This window comes from Alligator sinensis, unplaced genomic scaffold (assembly GCF_000455745.1).
Source record: "Alligator sinensis unplaced genomic scaffold, ASM45574v1 scaffold173_5, whole genome shotgun sequence".
NCBI lineage: Eukaryota > Metazoa > Chordata > Crocodylia > Alligatoridae > Alligator > Alligator sinensis.
This window is the reverse complement of record NW_005842198.1, coordinates 1,493,719-1,512,625: the sequence shown is the minus strand read 5'-3', so window position 1 is coordinate 1,512,625 and position 18,907 is coordinate 1,493,719. Positions and strand designations below refer to the sequence as shown.

The window sequence follows — 18,907 nt, the reverse complement described above, 5'->3', positions numbered from 1 at the left end:
CAGCAGGAAAAGATCTGTAAAAGCAGAAATATATTCTAGTAAATCACCACTGTGTGAGTGCCTATTAAAAATCCTGTAAATAATAAGAAATAAATGTGGATGTTAAATATCTCAAAGCTCATTATTGTTTAGATTGAAGGTTTTGGTTCAGTCCATTGTAAAGAGAGAAATCATCCATGAACTCTAGCCCCAGATTTCCCATTCATATAACAAACACACCCCTGCACCCCACCTCCACCCCCACAATTTAAGAGTGTTTGGCTGAAAGATTTCTGGGCCCAAATTCAACAGTCCATCCAATGCACAGTTCACTTAAGTTCATTTTTAAATGCTTTACTGAAAAGGGACCACTAAGAAAATCCAGAATCTTTTGGTTGCTTGGAAATAAATTAATTACTAAAGACATGTAATTTCTAAGAGTTCTACAGTTTAACCTTGGAAATCATTGCAAGCATCATATGAACAAATTATGAATGTTTATTTACCAGAATGAACCTTCTCTGGTCCACAATTCATAGAAAAATAGAGCCACTACCAAGATTTCAAATATTTCCTGGATTCAAATTAAAAATACCACAAACTGTACTTTCTTATGTTTGTTCAGTGTTTCTGTTTTTAATCTCAACAATATGTGGACTCATACAGATATATGAAAATAAATATGAGAAAGACATACTCAATGTAACTAAAATTCTTATTCATTCATTCTAGCCTCAGTGAAAGCCCCACCAGATTGTATATTAAATCTAAACCAGTTCGCCTTTCCCTGTTCATTAACCCTAAATGACCACATGGTATTAGGTCAAATGTATACATATGTATGTATATGCATATGTATTATTTATTTTCCTTAACATTTGCACCATATTACAAGAACCAGGAACTTTCAGAAACCTAAAATAAAAGCACTACAAGAGAAAGAAAGGCCCCAAGTATTAATCTTACTCATGGTCTCCTAGTGCAGTCATATCCTCTGAAGTTAGAGGGACAGATATATAATCTGGGAAGTTTTCCAGATTTCTTTTTAAGGAAATGAAGTGTTCAACACCGGCTCTACTAAGAAGGGTATTTTTGGTTTTCCACAATGCCATTAGCAGTGCTGAGTAGGGGCTCTGAACACATACGTGGAGATTGTTCAGGAGTGCAGCTATGTCCTGGTAGAGCTAGAAATGCTGCCTTTACCATCTCATCTGCGTTATACATCCACATTTCTAAACAACTATATTATATAATGAGTTTGTACATTGTTTTGCAACATAATCTATCCTGTTCCTAACTACTTGCTGCAGAATTCTGTGCCACAATCCAAGCTTTCAGAAAGTTTTATCAGGAACACAAAAATAATCTTAAAGTTGTATGTTGATCCTGTACATTCAATATTGCTAAGACATATGGACAGCTCCATGGATCTCAATGCCTTGTTGTATCTATAACATACAGAAGGTAAAATGAGTGTCAACACTGCTGACTGTTTTATTGACTTCCACTGAATTTAGTCAATGTGTTTATACTGCAGTGCTAAACTGCTTCTCATATCTGACTCCAAAACTTTTAACCCTTTGCTCAGATGCCAAAACCTCAAGCTTTCCACATGATAATTTCTATGATGCAGTTAAGGTTAGAAGGAAAATAATCAGTGTATTTATAATGGAAAATGTGGAACCAGGGCTTCACCGGCTTTAAATGGACATTGCTTTACTGACTTCAGTGGTGGTACTATGATTTAAACAGTGAGGAGTAGTCTGTTGAATGTAATGTCAAAAAACTAACAGAGAGGTACTCTGATGAAGGTTTTATTCGTGTTCATATTGGATACAATAACATTTCCATTTTAAAATGTAAATTAAGGTACCACTGAATTTCTAGTCTGCCCCACCAAACTGCCAGAGAATTCAGGGATCATGCTACTGAAACTTGACCCAGTTTGCTGCAGAGTACATGGGAATGAAATATTTATAATACATAAGTTACAAAATAATTTTAAAAAATAACAGTTCAGTCATAATCTCTTCTCTGCCACAAAAATACGACTCCCCCCAGATGAGCGGGTAAATAGAATTTTGCAAGACTGAATGAATATAGGTAATGATGGAAATATGTGTTTTTTTCTGTCAGAATACTTTCAAAATAAATTAATAAAAACTATTTAAAATGTAGAAAAACCATGCTTGTTATAGCTAATACAGTGCCATGAGCCGGAAGATTCTATTGATCTTACAATCAGTGATCTTGCCACAGAAATGCTACCAGTCTTTTCCTGTGCTGAAAACTAAAATAAGTTGTTTAGAAATTCTGCTTATGCAGCAGATATCATAGCTGATTCATCAAGAGCCAATTTTCTGGGCTATCACTTAAGATATTCCAAGGTGACTAAAATTATTTGAAGAAATTCAGTCTATCTTGACTAACCCATTATTTAGGACAAAACTTTCACAAAATCATACATAACCAAACAAAAAAAATAATGCATCAGGCAGAACTAAGTAAAAGATTTATTGTTGAAAGAACTTCTTGCATTAGATAGATGAGTCATTCCCCTTGCAAATGCAGGTGCCAAGGCAGCAAAATAAGTAACCACTTGCTTAACTGTAAAGGGGCAGACAGTTAAAAGGCAGCAGGGGTGTGCTATGTCCTGTGTCCACAGAAATGTAAATATAAAAAAATGCCAAAAAAGACAGAATCTGAAACTCTTCTCTGCCCATGGAAAATATAAAATGTAAAGCCATTGTTGCTGCAACTCAGGCTTCATCAAGAATTGAACTTGTATTTAAATAAGAAAGAAATACTAAACACACACTAACATTGCTAAGCACAGCATGTTTGAAATGCACGTATTACGTCTTTCTAAGGAGTATTTAGTGATTCTGCTTGTTCATGTTATGATTGCAGATATGGAATGCAAACCCTCTGTTCTGAGTGTACTACCCCCCCCCCCGCATTGATAATAATATTTCCCTGTCATAACTACATTACAGCTGCAAGTGCCTGTGCATACATATGTTAGTTACATTTGGGCTGAAGCAGGATTACAATGCAAATTGGTTTGACCTATGTATGTAGTTCTGCTGTCTTCACAGGATGGTATTCTCTTCTCACTGATATGCTGGGTGATTATTTCTTTGGTACTTGTTTGTTTGCTTATTTCAATGGTAGCTGTGTCCTGACCATGACGAATAGCTTGGAAGTTTCCAAACTGTTATTTTCTCCTTAAGCAGCCTGTGTATTTCTATAGCAACTCTTCATCTATAGCTTCTTCCATTTCTGCACTGAATCATGTTTCCACTGCTTTAGGGTTTATTCTTCAACTGATAGGTATGCATTACTCAGGTGAACACAACGATCCAGCCAGAGTCTGTGTGGATCTACTTTGGGGCTCTCTCAGAGCAAGCCTAAGGATAGGGCTGGCTGGTTTGTCCAGCTAAGTGTAACTTTCCTTTCAATTCACTTATAATTAGCTCATTATGATGTGTTTTGAGAACAAGAATGTGAAGAAACCACTCAGAGAAGATCTTAGGGGAAAAAAATCTTTTGCAAGGTTGCTCCAAGTGGCCTTAGAGGTTGCTAACATAAATGCACACACTGTGGTTGGGGAGAAGCCTGTCTGTTGGCCTTCAACATAAGTTTATCCTTGAGAAAATTTCCCAGACTTTCTGACTGCCACAAAAGAAGTGTTTTGTGTTTGTTGAGCTGCTCCCTTCAGAGGTGTGGGGTTTGTTTGCTTGTTTAGGTTGGGGGGGGGGGTATGATTGACCTTAGTGATGACACTGAAGCAGCTACACAAATTATGTTTAACACTGAAGCTTCATATGTATTCAGGAACAAACTCCAGTTAATATACTGTATGTTCAAAGTTACTATACTATGCGTGTTCAGGACTCAAAATGGAATCCATTCCTTCTGCTCAGCATGTGAGATAAATCTGATAAATTAGAATGATCTGTTTATATTCTGAGCAGGTAAATTGAAAACATCGTATCTTACTGCAGTTCAAGGAATGCATTTCAAAAAGTGGTTTACAGTAGATTTACACACTAATTTTGTATTTGCAGTCATACATCTTCTGAATTCTGAAAGGAGCAGAAGTTGTGGAGTTAAACCTCTTGGTAAAGCATAACATTTATATTTTAATTAGCCCTATTTATACAGTCTTTAATTCAGAAATTTTAGTTTGTCTGCCAAGGGGCACAATTTCCAAAGCTGTATCAGTTATAGATAGGCTTTGTCAGTAGGCAAAGTCTAATTTAACATCTATAAAACCTCATTGGGCAGGGCCTGGCTTTTCATTTAATTACATAAATGTCCAGTGCCTAGCAAAATGGAGCCCTGATTCTTGACCAGGACCTCCAGACACCAGCTCCAATACAAACAATATGTAATCATAATAAAAGAAGATACCGATCAATCAAATAACAAGCTGTTAAAAATGGTTGGGATCCAAGGTTAGGAAGAGAGAGATGCTGAGACACATCAGCAAATGCTTACAGATTACGAAGTAGATGTAACCTTGTGCTACAGGGAGCATCTCTGTTGTGTTTCATATGTATTCTCCACAGTCCTTACAAGGTATAGTTCCAGTGTAGGAACAAAACCAGCCTTGCTCCAAGGGTATTGTACGTAAAGATTAACAGTGTCAAATGGTGACAGTACTATCGTAAATTCCAAGCACACAAAAACTAAGATGTTAAATCCTATCTCTATAACTTCTGTTCCTCTCAATGCGAAATTCAGAAGGTGTTGAATGGAAGTGATCACAGAAAGTAGTAGCTTGATTGATAAAGTCCCTATCTGGTCATTTACGATCTGGCTGAAGGAGAAGCAGCTTTTGCCAGACAGAAAAGCAATTAATCTGCAAACAAGCTGAGGAACAGCAGGGCTGTGCATTGGAGTCTCAGGCTGCTGGGAGCTCATGAGAGGAGATAAGACTGCAGCCTGCTATTTATTGTACATTTTAATTAAGTGCTTGTTAACGGCAGTTATCTTAACAGTCATAAAATTACTGTTGTAATGCATTTTGTTTGAGGAAAAAAAATGGAGGGAGCCGAAGGACTTTATGAAAGCAGTCACAGATTGCTTTCACTTTAAATCAAAGAATAAATTCTGAAGAGGAGGGATGTTGCAATGATCTAAGCCGAGCCACTAATGGTTATTTAATGTGGCCATCAGTGTTTGTAAGTCCCTAGCATACGGAACGTACACAATAGCCTCCAAACCCTCTTTAACACTTATTTGAGATGACAGGAAAAATGAAACCGTTTGTGCTTTCAATGGAAAAGCAATCATTGGTACATTATATTCTGCTTGCCCTATCATGCTAATGCATGGTAAAAATGTCACCAAATGTATTTAAGGACCTGATGGAGTGTTGCCGTTTGATTCCTGTTACTGGGCTGATTAATAAAAATCTTCAATTTGTATGTAAATGCAGTGGGGTTTCATATCATCCGCATACCTGCACCTGGAGAAAATAATAAACTGAAGTTTAATGCAGCAATTATAAGCATTTATGGAACTCTTTAAAGAGGCTGCTTCCTCCCCTGACCATCAAGATGAGATATTCACAGAGGAATATTACTGATGCTCAGACAAGCAGGGTTGCAGATGGTCCCCAGTGCAAATGCTGCCAATGCAGATTAACTCACTGACTCATACTCACTTTGGTACAACAATGTAAGCTACTTATTGTTAGACAAAAGTGTCATATTTTTCCCTCCATCTGAAATAAAATCAAATTGAACTGTACTTTGGAGCAGGGGAGGGGTGGCAATTAACATTTCAAATGAGATATGTTTGCATCATTTACACTTCTCCTGACATCATTTAATTCCCCTGTGCATATGTTCCCATGACAACATCATCACCATAGATAAAAAATGCATTGGTACAACAGAAACTCTTCAAGATACATGACAACGGCTGTTTGTTTATTTTTTAATCCCCTTAATGATGTTCAGACTTTTAACCAATGACCCCCCTTAATGGTCCATCCTTAATAAACAAAGTATGTGGCTATTTGCATCTTCACAGATGGATATTGGAAAGGGTTTGTGGTTTGGGCACTAATGGAATAATAAGTACCATGTATTGGATATGGCCATGTAAAGGAATATATTAGAGCATAAAGAGATATCTACTTTGATGTATGCTCCTGCACAAATTCTGGCTACAGAGTAATTCATGATTAAGTACGCAACATAGATGTTCTTAGTTTGTTGAAATCATTTTCTGATTTATATTTACAAATTCCAGACTCTGTGTACAAAATGATAAATAAACATATTAAATAGTGATCTCCTTGAGACCAACACAGGATAAATTATTGTTCTATCACTTCAACAATATATTGTTGTTAGAATGTAATGCTTAACTAACACAAGGGTAGGTAGCATGTGTTATGATTTACTGTACCGTTCCATAAAATGTTCATATTCTTCATAGATTACCTCTATTAAATGAAATCATTGATCTGGTAGAAGCACAACCTTAACTAGTCTTTGTTTAATACACATAGACAAGGGTTTGACTTAAACCATTCACAGATCATCTATTTTGTGCTTCTCATGGTCCAAAATCAAAACGTCAATGAAAAGGGCCTAGATTTTAAATCAGTTTCCCCTTTTCATAGATTTCATAGATTTCTAGAGTCAGAAGGGACCTATTGGATCTTTGAGTCTGAACCCCTGCTCTGGGCAGGAAAGAGCGCTGGGGTCAAGTGAACCCAGCTAGGTGCCTGTCTAACCTCCAAGGTAGGGGAAAGCACCACCTCCCTTGGAAGTCTATTCCATATTTTGGCAACCCTCACCATAAAGAATTTCTTTCTGATGTCCAATCTAAATCTACTTTCCTTCAGTTTATGGCCATTGTTTTTAGTAACCCTGAGGGGCGCCCTGGTAAACAGAGTATCCTCTGTTCCCTGCTGACCCCCCCCCCCCCCCCCCCCCCCCCTCTGCCCCCCCCCCCCCCCCCCCCCCCCCCCCCCGCGATGAGTTTGTAAACAGCCACAAGATCACCTCTCAGCCTTCTCTTGTGGTGGCAGAAGAGATTCAGGTCCCTCAGTCTGTCTTCATAGGACCTTACCTGCAGACTCAACCATACGAGTAGCCCTCCTCTGAAACCTTTCCAGGTTATCCACATCCCTCTTGAAGTGCAGCACCCAAAACTGGATGCAGTACTCCAGTTGTGGCCTTACCAATGCCACATAGAGGGGAAGAATCACCTCTCTAGACCTGCTCATGATGCACTTGCTAATGCAAGACAGACTGTGGTTAGCCTTACTTATTACCTCATCACATTGGCAACTCGTGTTCATTTCTGAGTCGACTATGACTCTGAGGTCCCTTTCCACTGTTGTGCTACTTAGAATGATACTTCCCAGTTTATAAATGTATTGGTGATTTTTTCTTCCCATGTGCAGCACTTGGCACTTATCTTTGTTAAATTGCATCCTATTCTGATCTGCTCATTTCCCCAGTCTATCCAAATCCTCCTGAATTCACTCCCTACCCTCTAATGTGTTTACTATACCCCACAGTTTGGTGTCATCTGTGAATTTGGACAGAGTGCTTTCTACACCCTCATCCAGATCACTGATGAAGATATTGAACAGTACTAGTACAAGGACCAAGCCTTGGGGAACACCACTGCCCACATCTCTCCAGGTAGAAATCAACCCATCCACCACGACTGTCTGGGTGCGTCCCATGAGCCAGTTTTCCACCCACCTGACTGTGAAAAAATCCACATCACAGCTACTTAGTTTACTTGTAAGAATTGGGTGCGACACGGTGTCAAAAGCCTTTTTTAAATCCAAGTAAATAACATCTACCTCTACTCCTGAATCTAAGCACTTTGTGACCTGGTCATAAAAAGAGACCAGGTTAGTCAGGCAGGATCTGCCTGCTATGAACCCATGCTGATTGCCCCTTAACATTGTATTGCCTGCTTGACCACCACAAATATGATCCTTAATGATTTTTTCTAAGGTCTTGCCAAGAATAGAGGTGAGGCTAACCAGCCTATAATTACCCGGGGTCCTCCTTCCTCCCTTTCTTGAAAATAGGGACCACATTGGCCCTTTTCCAGTCATCTGGGACCTGCCCCAAGCACCATAAGCTCTCAAACAGTTGCACCAGTGGTTTTGCTATCATACCGGCTAATTCCTTTAGTACCGTTGGGTGAAGATCATTGGGGCCTGCCAACTTGAATACATCCAACCTCTCCAAGTGCCCCTTCACCAGGTCAATGCTAACCATTGGTGGATTGGTATCTCTTTCAAGCCAGACTAAAGTCTTGATGGGAGGTGTGTTTGTATCTGTGTCCAGGAACACAGATGCAAAGAAATAATCTAAGAGCTCAGCTTTGTCCATTCTCTCTGTTACAAGTTGCCCTAGTCCATCCTATAGCAGCCCTATGCTACCCTGCGCCTTCTTCTTGCTCCCTATGTACTTAAAGGATTTTTTGTTACCCTTAATCTTTGTTGCCAGCCTGAGTTCCATTTCTGCTTTGGCCTTTCTCACTGCTTCCCTGTAAGTGCAAGCCAAGGAGGTATACTCCTGCTTGGTGGCTGCCCTCTGCTTTTGTCATTATAACTAATTACAAGTCCCAACCCCAGTATTTTCAGATCAATACATCCGTGATTTCAGAAAGGAATCACAGGTAGATGAATGTCAAAATGCTTCAGGCAAATCTACCTGAAAAACCTGAAGGCAGCCTGAGACCCCTTTTGAAAATCTAGAGATCAGTCCTGCTCCCATTGAAGTCAATGGAAATTTTCATTCATTTCAGTGACTGAAGGAGACCTTGGCCCACCCCATGTGTAGAAAGATCTGCTGTCTATCAGGCACAAACATGTGCTAGGCAGCTGCCTGAGAAATACCACTTCCTTTGTGGTCTGAAAGGATACCCCCACCTCTCTTGGACATGCAAATGGTTCTTTCAAAAGTAAGATAACATAATCACCCAAGCTACGTTGTCAGACTACACAAAATTCTCACAAAGAAGGTATCGTGTGTGGCTATAGTTCTAGGTAAACAATACTCATGGTAACAATATCTATAAAGAGGAAAACACTTGCACCAAAGTCAAAGTTCCACATGAACCAAACAGTTAATCATGATTAAGGCATACACATTTCTATAGCCAGCACCACACCAGGAAAGGACATAGCAGCATCACATCAGGCACTTTTGAATGCCCCATCTGAATGACTAATATCTATTTACAACTAGAAGTAGTCCTCATCAGGATTGAACTTTCCTTTCTTGATCGGTAGTGTTACTTTTTAACTGCACCATTACCTATACCAGCTGTACCTGTGCTTAAGTCCTGGGAACCCAGAGCATAACATCACCTTTTCTGCCAGTTAGCAATTTCTAGAGGAAGTTTTGCTCATTTGTTCTTTTTCCTAGGTAGTGACTGTGAGTCAGTGACAATACAATATTTCATTTCATACCAATAGCTATGCTATCAGGATGGCATATAGAGTGTCAAGATGCTTAGATTCCTCAAGGAATACATCCAACAATAAGCATGCCAAATTATGGGGAAATGCTAAGCTGACCAGAAGGACTTCCAAAGTCCATCTGTAATTTATTGAGCAGTGTTTCTGTGATAATTTGATTTTTACATGAATTCTGACAAAACAGGTAAAATGCCAATCTCCTCCTACTTCCTTTTCCATTTCTGAATGTGTGCTAGCATAGATCTTAACATCTTCACTGGGGTAAAGCAGAGCCATCCCTAGAGTACAGTGAATCGGAGTGACTTCCCTGGGCCCTGCACTTTGGGAGGGCCCCACGGAGCCAGGCAGAGTGGCCACAGCCCCTCCCACGGGGCCCGCCTGGAGCTGGCAGCTTAGTCCCACACCACAGAAGAAGCACGGAGGCCCCCCCTCCCTCTTTGTGGGGGTAGCATGGCCCCACACAGTGTTAAGGGGGCCCTGCACAGGCTGATTTGCCCTGGGCCCCGCACCTCCCCTAGGGTCAGCTCTGGGGCAAAGTGCCATTATTACCTACCACTAACCTTTCCCCATCTTCTGAAAGAAGAAAGTTGCAATCTTTCCACTGCTAACAGATACACAGACACTAAACAAATAAGAAAAAACAAAATGAGCACAGCCCCAAGGCCTAATCTAAAGGCTATAAGATTCAGTGAGAAGACTTTGTATTGACTTCAGTGAGCTTTGGATCAGACCCCAAATCAGGATCACAAACACCAAGTCTTGAACAACTCCAGGTTAACTCTGCTCACCTCTTATGTAAAGATTACCATGGCATCCATGCCACAACAATCCATGGCCCTATGCAGTCATAAGACCTCTATCCCTATTGGTGCTACAAAACCAACAACCCGTGGAAGAGTAAAACAGATTATATCACAATGTGTGTGTCATAGACAGAAGTGGCAGCTAAATTCAGATGATAAAATGTTTATTGCCCATCATAACACAAGGAGTGGAAAGAACAGATGTTTAGATCCCAAGTTGTGTTTGTAGCAAGTGATAAAAGCTAGAATATTTGATCAGTCATCACTGAGAAATACCTATTCCTGCAATGACCTTATACAGAAACACATTCAAGAGTTAAGTTTTCACACTGCGTCAAGAAATTAATTTTCCAATATTCCTGCGCCTTCAGTGAGAATAGCCACAGGAACCACATAGATGCAAAACATGCAATCATCCCCAAGAGTGGACCACTCAGCATGGCCACTGCAAATCCTCCCCTCCCCCTTAGACTAGAGTTACATTGTTCACATGTGTTTGAGGACATTCTCCCAAAGAAAAAACAAATTATTAATTTAATTGGCATTTTTCAAACCATACCAGAATCATGAATTCACTGATATGATTTCAAACATTGAAATCGTCATTCTGAAAAAAACCAAAAAAAGGAAATTAAACTGTGTAAAATTCTTGCTGCTTAGTAGAGCAAATTAAAAATGGCAGCTGCAGAGAACTACCCGTGGAACCTTTGAAAGTGCCATTTTTCCTTAATATTACATCTGTATGCAGGAAACAATGGCCAAATGAGTGTTTCTATATTACCTTTAAAATCTCTACTACTACTTTAAAATTTCATATTATTGCAGTATCAATACCAAAATAGCATTTATCATTTTACCATGTATAACTGACCTTAACAAGATTAAACATGCTTCCAAGTATGTCATCTCTATACTACAGACAAATAACACTTTCATACAGTACTTATTAGTAAGTAAGATTTCTACACCAAATAGGCACATGGCTTGCATGTATAAAACTTCGCTAGTTATTATTTATGAACCAAACAGTGTTACACTGAAATATACAAGAGTATAGCAATGCTGAACTGCATACCACTGAATATTTCTTGTAGAGTTTTGTGCTGGGAAGATGCTATCATTCCCATGCCCCTCATTTACTGAAATACTTTTTTCAGAAGTAGTAAATTCTGGTAAGCATCCTGGCCTCACTTTCAATCACACACTAACCTTCCATAACCATCCAGCAGAACCACACTTATAGGAACACAAGTTTCTAACTGCAAGGCTAATTTTTTTTTCAGTTCTTTCTGAGTAGGACTTCCAGAAGCAATTCTCTGTCATTTGCAGCTTTGGAATGAAGAAATATGTTCATTCCCTGTTAATTGTGATCAAATGTTAGCACACAGCAAAGCTTTATTGTTAGAGCATGAATCCATATTCCAGTCCTGATTCAGAAATTTAAATGATCTGTTTTTCTATGTCTCTACCTATTAAACAGAGAAAATTATACATCTACCAACTTCATGGACATAGCAGGCTTAATTAATTAATGTTTATGAAGTGATTTGAGATCCTCAGATGAAAGGTACTGTAAGAGTACCAATGAATCTCGGATTCATTTTATAAGGTGCTCTTTATAACTCTTTATTTTGTAAACAGGCTGCCTATAAAATGATTAATTGGCTTCAAATTGGCTTTGCTGATTTCTTTTATCATGCCTCTTATTATGGTAAAGTCCATCTTCTATCTATCTCTCCAAGTTTTTTCCTGACTCATATTTACCTTCTAATACCACATACCTTTCAAGAATCTCATCGTTAAGTCTTAGGCAGGCAGGCAATTGTGCCTTTGGGTGGGAGGCTAGTGGTTCCATAAACTGTGCTTTGTAGACTGCTAGTGGAATATGAAACACTTGCTAGTTATTTGCAGAAAGCTGAATGGTCACATGACAATGGCCTTTTTGTTTCCAGATGCTGATTTAAACTACATTTTCCCAATATTTTGCAGATAACATCAAGCTGGTGGGGAGTAGTAGATACACTGGAGAGTAAGGCTATGATTCAGTGACCTAGAGAAATTGGAGGACTGGACCAAAATAAATGTTATGATGTTTAGTAAGGGCAAGTGCAAGGTCCTGCACTTAGGACAAAACAATCCCATGCCCTAATACAGTCTGAGGACTGACTGGCTAAGCAGCAGCTCTGCAGAAAAGAACCTGGGGGTTACAATGGACAATAAGCTGAATAGTGAATATGAGCCAATAGTGTGCCCTTGTTGCCAAGAAGGCTAACAGCATATTGGGTTGCATTAGTAGGAGCATTGGCAGCAGATCACATACAGTGATTATTCCCCTCTATTCAGGGTACTGGTGAGGCCACATCTGGAATACTGTGTTCAGTTTTGGGCCCCCACTACAGAAAAGATATGGACACATTGAGAGAGTTTGGTGGAAGGCAGCAAAAAATGGTTAGGGAGCTGGGGCACTTATGAGTAGAGGCTGAGAAAACTGGACTTATTTAATCTGGAAAAAAAGAAGACTGAGGGGGCAGGATTTAATAGCAGCCTTCAACCAACTTGAAGGGTGGTTCCAAAGAGGATGGAGGTAGATTGTTCTTAGTGGTGGGAGATAACAAAACAAGGAACAATGTGTGGCAGGGCACTTGGGGTGCCTGACACTTTAAGAGGTCAGGCAGCCTGTGGAACCACTTTAAGAGGTCAGAGCTAATTGTGGAGTCTGCTGACCCAGAGACCTGTCAGGTGAGGCTAGGCCTGATGAAGGGAATCACCTGATTGGAGGATGGCTGCGCTTAGGCAGCGTATAAGCGGAGCCCCTGAGAGTAGGGCTGGCAGAATCATCTTGAGAGCTGGTGAAGGAACATTGCCCAGCAAGAAGGCTGCAGCTCCTGAATGCCAGCAAGAAGAATAACATTTGGAGCAGTCTGGATATTTGGGTAGAAACTAAGGAGATGGAGGAGGTTCCTGGGGACTCAGTGTGAGGTACAGAGCCCTGGGCAGGTCCAGCTTGTGGACCTATTGAGGGGCCAGGTGTGCTCAGAGAAATGGGCTGAGTGGTTAGGAGACCTATTAAAGGGTCTGGGTGAACCCAGTTATTGGGGCAGAGTATGGGGGACCTATTGAGGGGACTGGATGAGCCCAGAGAAGGAAGGGGCTATGTTAGGGAACAACTATGGAGGGCCTGACATGGTGGACACACAGAGAAGAGAGGGCTGATAGTTGGAGGACTGACCCTGGGAATCTCAACTGGCCTGTGTGGGACCAGGGCCCAGGAGGGGCCAAAGGTTGAAATAGACCACAGCAGACACTGGCAGAGCTGGGAGAGCCTGGAGTCCTCAACTGGCACAAGGCAGGGCCAAAGGTCCTTGTGTGGCCACAGCCAAAAGGAAGGGGTCAAGGGGCATGCAGCTCAGGATGACCATGGCTGATGCTAGGCCATCCAAGTAGGAGGGATCAAGGAAAGGGGTCTGAGAGAGAGTCAAGGGCCAGAGATGGAAGGTCTACATGTGAGATGGAGCTGGGGCCAGGATGTCTGGGGGTTGGCAGCCCAGGAGGGGTGTAAGACATCCAGGGGGAGCCCAATGGAGGACAAATAAGACCAGGAAAGTCTGAAACATTTTCAAGTCCTGGGTAAGACTTGAAAATGCACCCTACTGGGGCTGGTCAGCATGGTGTGGCTGCCTGTCACAGGGCAGCCTCCATGAAATGCCGTGCATGGGCCACCCCAGGGAAAGGTGAATATGGGGTACCAAAAAGCCTCAGTTCCCACTGCCTTGTGGGTTACCCCATGGAGGGGGAAGTCTAGGGGAGCATGCCCCAACAGAAAAGCACCAGACAGGAAAATCAGGACCATGGGGGTCCAAAGGCCCAGCAAAGGGCCAGGGAAGACCAGGGCCATGTGGGTCCAGCAGCCCAAGGAGGGGCCAGGAATAGTATAGTGGGACCCAGTGATGGGCTAGGAATAGAATGCAGGACTGGATGGGTCTGAGGGCCTACAGGGCAGCTGGGAAACTGGAGGACCAAAAGGGTTCAAGACATGAGACCAAAGGAGCTGGCAGCCCACAGAGGGGCTGGGAGAGACACTGAGGGGCCTGATAGCCCAGGAGAGGTTGCCTGAGACCAAGAGGTCTGAGGGCCCAGAGAGGAACTGGAGGAGAGACCTAGGGATCTGGCAACCTGAGAGGGATCAAGAGGGAGACCGAGGGGTCTGGCAGCCCAGGAAGAGGCTGCATAGAGACACTGAAGGTCTGAAGACCTAGAAAGGGACTGAGAGAGACTGAGGGGTTAGAAGGTCCAGAGAGGGGCTGCATAAGCAATTGATAGAACATCTATGAGGATGCCATCTATGAGGCTTAGGGCATGGTGTAGGGATGGAACAGAGCCATGCAATTTGGCTCATAAGGCCTTGGCCACAATCCTGGTGGTATGTGATAACTGTAATAAGACCGGGTATGTGGTCATTATAATAAGACGGGGGCAACCTCCTGCATTCTTTACAACCATTAACATCAAGGCATGGTGGGAAAGAGCTGGGCAGGCTGCCAATAGAGCAGGGTATACCAACATTTTTTTTTTGGTCTTCAGGGGCTTACAGCCACCCCTAGAGATGGTGCTCTGTGACACAACGGTCTCAAGTTACAGCAAGAAAAGTTCAGGTTAGACATTAGGAAAAAGGTCTCTTATGGTGGGCGGGGCGCGAGAGGGGTAGAAAGGCACTGAAACAGGTTACCCAGAGAGGTTGTAGAAACCTTAGAGGTTTTTAAGACTCAGCTAGATAAAGTTTTAGCTAGGATGATCTAATCGGGCTGGTCCTGGTTTGAGCAGAGGGTTGGACTAGATGACCTCCTGAGGTCTGTTTCAATCCTAATTTTCTATGATTCTAATATTCATTTCCCATGTCAGCAATTGCTGTCCTGGCCAAAGAGTTACAAATCGCTTAACACAGGGAAGGGAGGTCCTGCCCATTAGTCAGAGATATGGCCCACACCATGAAATGCATTGTAAACTCTACGGTATGATCTCACTGCTGGGAGAGCTGTGGAACATATTTTTAATTTTTAATTTGAAGAAGTCTTTCATTTAAATTCTGAAAATGGCAAAAAAAAACTTAAGTTCTACAGCAATAACAATTTAAACCATACAAAAACCAAAATTTTTTATGGTCATTGCTGATATTTTATAGGTTTTTCCTTCCCTCAGTCCTCTTAGGAATTTATTTTAGCTGACAACTTGTCTACATGCAGTTTTTATACTGGTATAACACTGCCTGCTAGGGCAGCTTTGTTTTGTTTTGTTTTGTTTTATCCATATAATTATATCAGTGTGGCCCCTACTGTAGCTGTAGGTATGCTAGTAGAAAGATGATAAATACTAATATAGGTTAAGGCTTGTGTACACAGGGAGTTACAACAGAGCAAGCCAATGTGAATTTACAGTATATTTAGTGTTCCCTGCTAATTTCCTCTATGGACATTCTTAGGGCATGACTACACTGCATCAGAATCATGCTAGAGAGTACCCTAGTGAACATATGTGTTATCCACTAAAACAGATAGGACGTTATACCCCAAGTTAATGTGAGTATATCACAACAGTTTCCCTCTCTCAGAAGAGCTTACTGGCTTGCCCACAGCACCATACAAAGGTAGTTTTGTTGCACCCCTTTTGGGGGACAGTGGCTGCCTGTACACATGCTGGCTTGTGTTCTAATTAGAATGCATCAGAGCAGACTCAATTAATGGTGTCTGCTCTGCATTCTAATTAGAATGCTCCAGTGTAGCCTAATCATCACATGTATAAGCCCACACAGGGTTTTAAAATGGCCTCAGAGGCCATTATCTGAACCAAATGAGGTTCAGATAAAGCATCCTATGGCCATTTTTAAACCCATAGTGGCTTAAGACACATGACAGTGCCCCCCCTGGGAATTGCTGTAATTAAAATACCCCTCCCCCACCACCACCACTAAGCATGTTTATAGGCAGCCAGTGGGTGCTTCTACAAGCAATAAACTCTGGCACTTATCACACCAGAGCTGATTGCTCATGGGCACCACGTTTAGACATGCACCCAGGACCGCAGCACACTGAGCCATGTCAGAGCAGCCCTGGCTGGCAGGGTAACCCAGGACCAGGGCTGCTCTGATCCTGCTCAACATCCTACAGAGGGGCTGGCTGAGGCACAAGGATGTTCCAGTGGGAGGCTAGCTGGCAGGCAGCCCCTGCACTGAAGCAGCCCTGTGCCCCAGCCAGCCACATCAGCACAGCAGGATAGTATTTGTATTTACTTAATAGGACCTCACATTTAGATGCAAAATATCTAGTGCAGAGCTAATTAGTCTACTCCACAATAAACATCTCATATAGATGTTCCCAGTGTATAGACTGGACATAGTGTCCTTCTCTGAACTACTCCCTATCACAGTCCTTGGGAAGTGTAAATATGTTCTCTGGGCATGTGTAGATGAAACAGGGTCCCCAAATTGAAGCAGTGGATTTTTTAAAACACCCTCCATGGCAGTGGTCCCCCCACAAGTGGCACCCACCCTCAGGCACCCAGCTCGGGTGGTCCCGGGGGACACTGCAGCCGCAGAGGGAAGCGCCAGGCCCCCATGCAACTTGGGCAGGCAGGCAGGCTCGGTGGGGGGGAGGGGGCAGGTCAGGTTTACCACTTTTCTTGCGCAGAGCCTGCCTTCCCAGGCTGCTACCAGGCTGCCTGCAGGGCTTCCTGCAGAGCTGCAGAGCTGCGTGAAGCCTGGTGCTTTGCTCTGTGGCTGTAGAGGCAGCAAACTAAAAGTCTTTGGAGGAGTTTTAGTTTGCTATGCCCCACGTCATTTAAGGTGCATTACACCACCAAATATCCCACAGCGGCTGGAATTAATGCACAATATGCTGCTGAGACATGCAAACATGAACACCATTAAAATAGTGCAAAAGCATTAAGACCGCTTTAAAATGCCATGCACACAAGCCCATCATTTCATCTACACATGGCCACAGTTACTTTCTCTGACTCAAAATGTAGTTGTCCATCTTGCACAAAGATACTCTGTGCACTGACTGTTCACACAGGGAGTTACCTCAGAATAACTAATTCACTTTAATTTCACAGACTAGTTTCCCTTACTGTATCTTCCCTATTTCTTGTAGATAAACCCTTATTCTCCTCTTTGTATGGGAAATAAACACATTTATACCACTGTAATAGTATCAGTGCTGGTGGGGAACCCTTAATGATGAGGTTAAAGTGGTACAATCTGTATGTGGACAAGTCTTAAACATGCCCTAATTTTGCATTAAGAGAAGTGGTTTGCCATATCCATAATTCATTTCTAGTGCTTTATATATCCCTGTTAAAATACAGCACCATGAATACCTTGATGATAGGCTTAAAGTATTTTAAATTATCCTAAGTTTTATTTTATCTTAAGTGATCAATATGAGGTGAACTAGCCTAAAAAATACCTCCAAATCATTAGAAATACTTGCTAACCTTGCCATAAAGATTTATTTTACCATTGTGACCTTAATGAGAATGTTTCCCTTGAGAACTGTGGAGAGTTTTATAAGAGAGCAGCAGCAGAAGAGTGAGAAACTTCCATGGCAACATTTTAAAAAAATCAATAAAAGAAAAAGAAACAAAAATCCAAAAGATCTCCCAGAAAAAAGAAAGCCAAATGAAGACTTCTAAGATGACAAACTTTAATAATCTAATTTTTATTTCATGTACTTTTTTAGCTGATGAACCGCTACTACAAGCACAATACAAAAATGCTTTTGTCATATAGAAGTCATAGTCTGCATTCTTTTGAATGGGGAAAATATTATTTTGATGGTTGACCTACAAATCTTGCACTTAGATGCCCTGCTGAATCAGGACATAGGAAATGAGGTGAGACCCTGCACCCTGCACCTTGCAATCCTACAAACCTGAATGCAGCCAGAGCCCTAGAGCTCTGGACAAATGGATTGAGCCACCAAAAAGTCTTAGCCCCATCCAAATCAATGGGAGGCTTGCCATTGACTTTAGTTAGATTAAGATTTCATCCTTGGACAAGCTTGCTCTGGAAAAAAAAATAGTGTGTACTTTATCTCAAGTTAAAATCCTACTGTAGACAAGCCAGTCTGTAGCTTTAGCAGAAGTTAGTCAGTAGAGTTCAAACCCAGGATCTCCTATAGCAGGGGCGGGCAATTATTTTGGGCAGAGGGCTGCTTACTGAGTTTCAGCAAGCCATCGAGGGCCTCATGACAGGCAGCCCAGGGCAGATTAATATTAATTTTCTAAATTTTGGGGGGGCCCCGCGGGCCGCATTTTGCCCACCCCTGTCCTATAGCCATTAGTTCAACTCATTAACTCAGGTTAAAACCAAAACAGCCTCCTCTTCACTAGGGTTTTTGCTGAAGTTGGGTCAGTTGCTTTGAGTTAAGAAAACATCTTATTTGTGCAGTGAAGGCACAGCACATTTGCAGCTCCCATTTCTCTTCTCCCAGTTTGTCTCACTTTACACCCACTTGTTACCCAACTGGTGGCAAAGTCCATGATTGTACAACTAGCTAATTACCCATCAAGAATGATGGATTTCAGGGAGTGTTTACATGGTCCCCCCTTGCCCCCCGCTCACCCTTCAGGGATAGCCATGTAAAGACACCCT

At 41.8% G+C, this 18,907-nt stretch overlaps 1 long non-coding RNA gene across 2 annotated transcripts in view; it reads right to left on the bottom strand.

Annotated features, from left to right (window-relative positions):
• The window catches only part of LOC106722337, a 109,699-nt gene that overhangs the window by 64,176 nt on the left and 26,616 nt on the right, over positions 1 to 18,907 (bottom strand). Inside the window, exon 3 of one of the 2 annotated variants that reach the window (XR_003094754.1) lies at positions 2,544 to 5,455. The exons of the other annotated variant lie outside the window; for it this stretch is intronic. This is a non-coding gene — a long non-coding RNA (uncharacterized LOC106722337). Of the gene's footprint in view, positions 1 to 2,543; positions 5,456 to 18,907 lie in introns of those variants that run through there. 2 annotated transcript variants of the gene reach the window in all.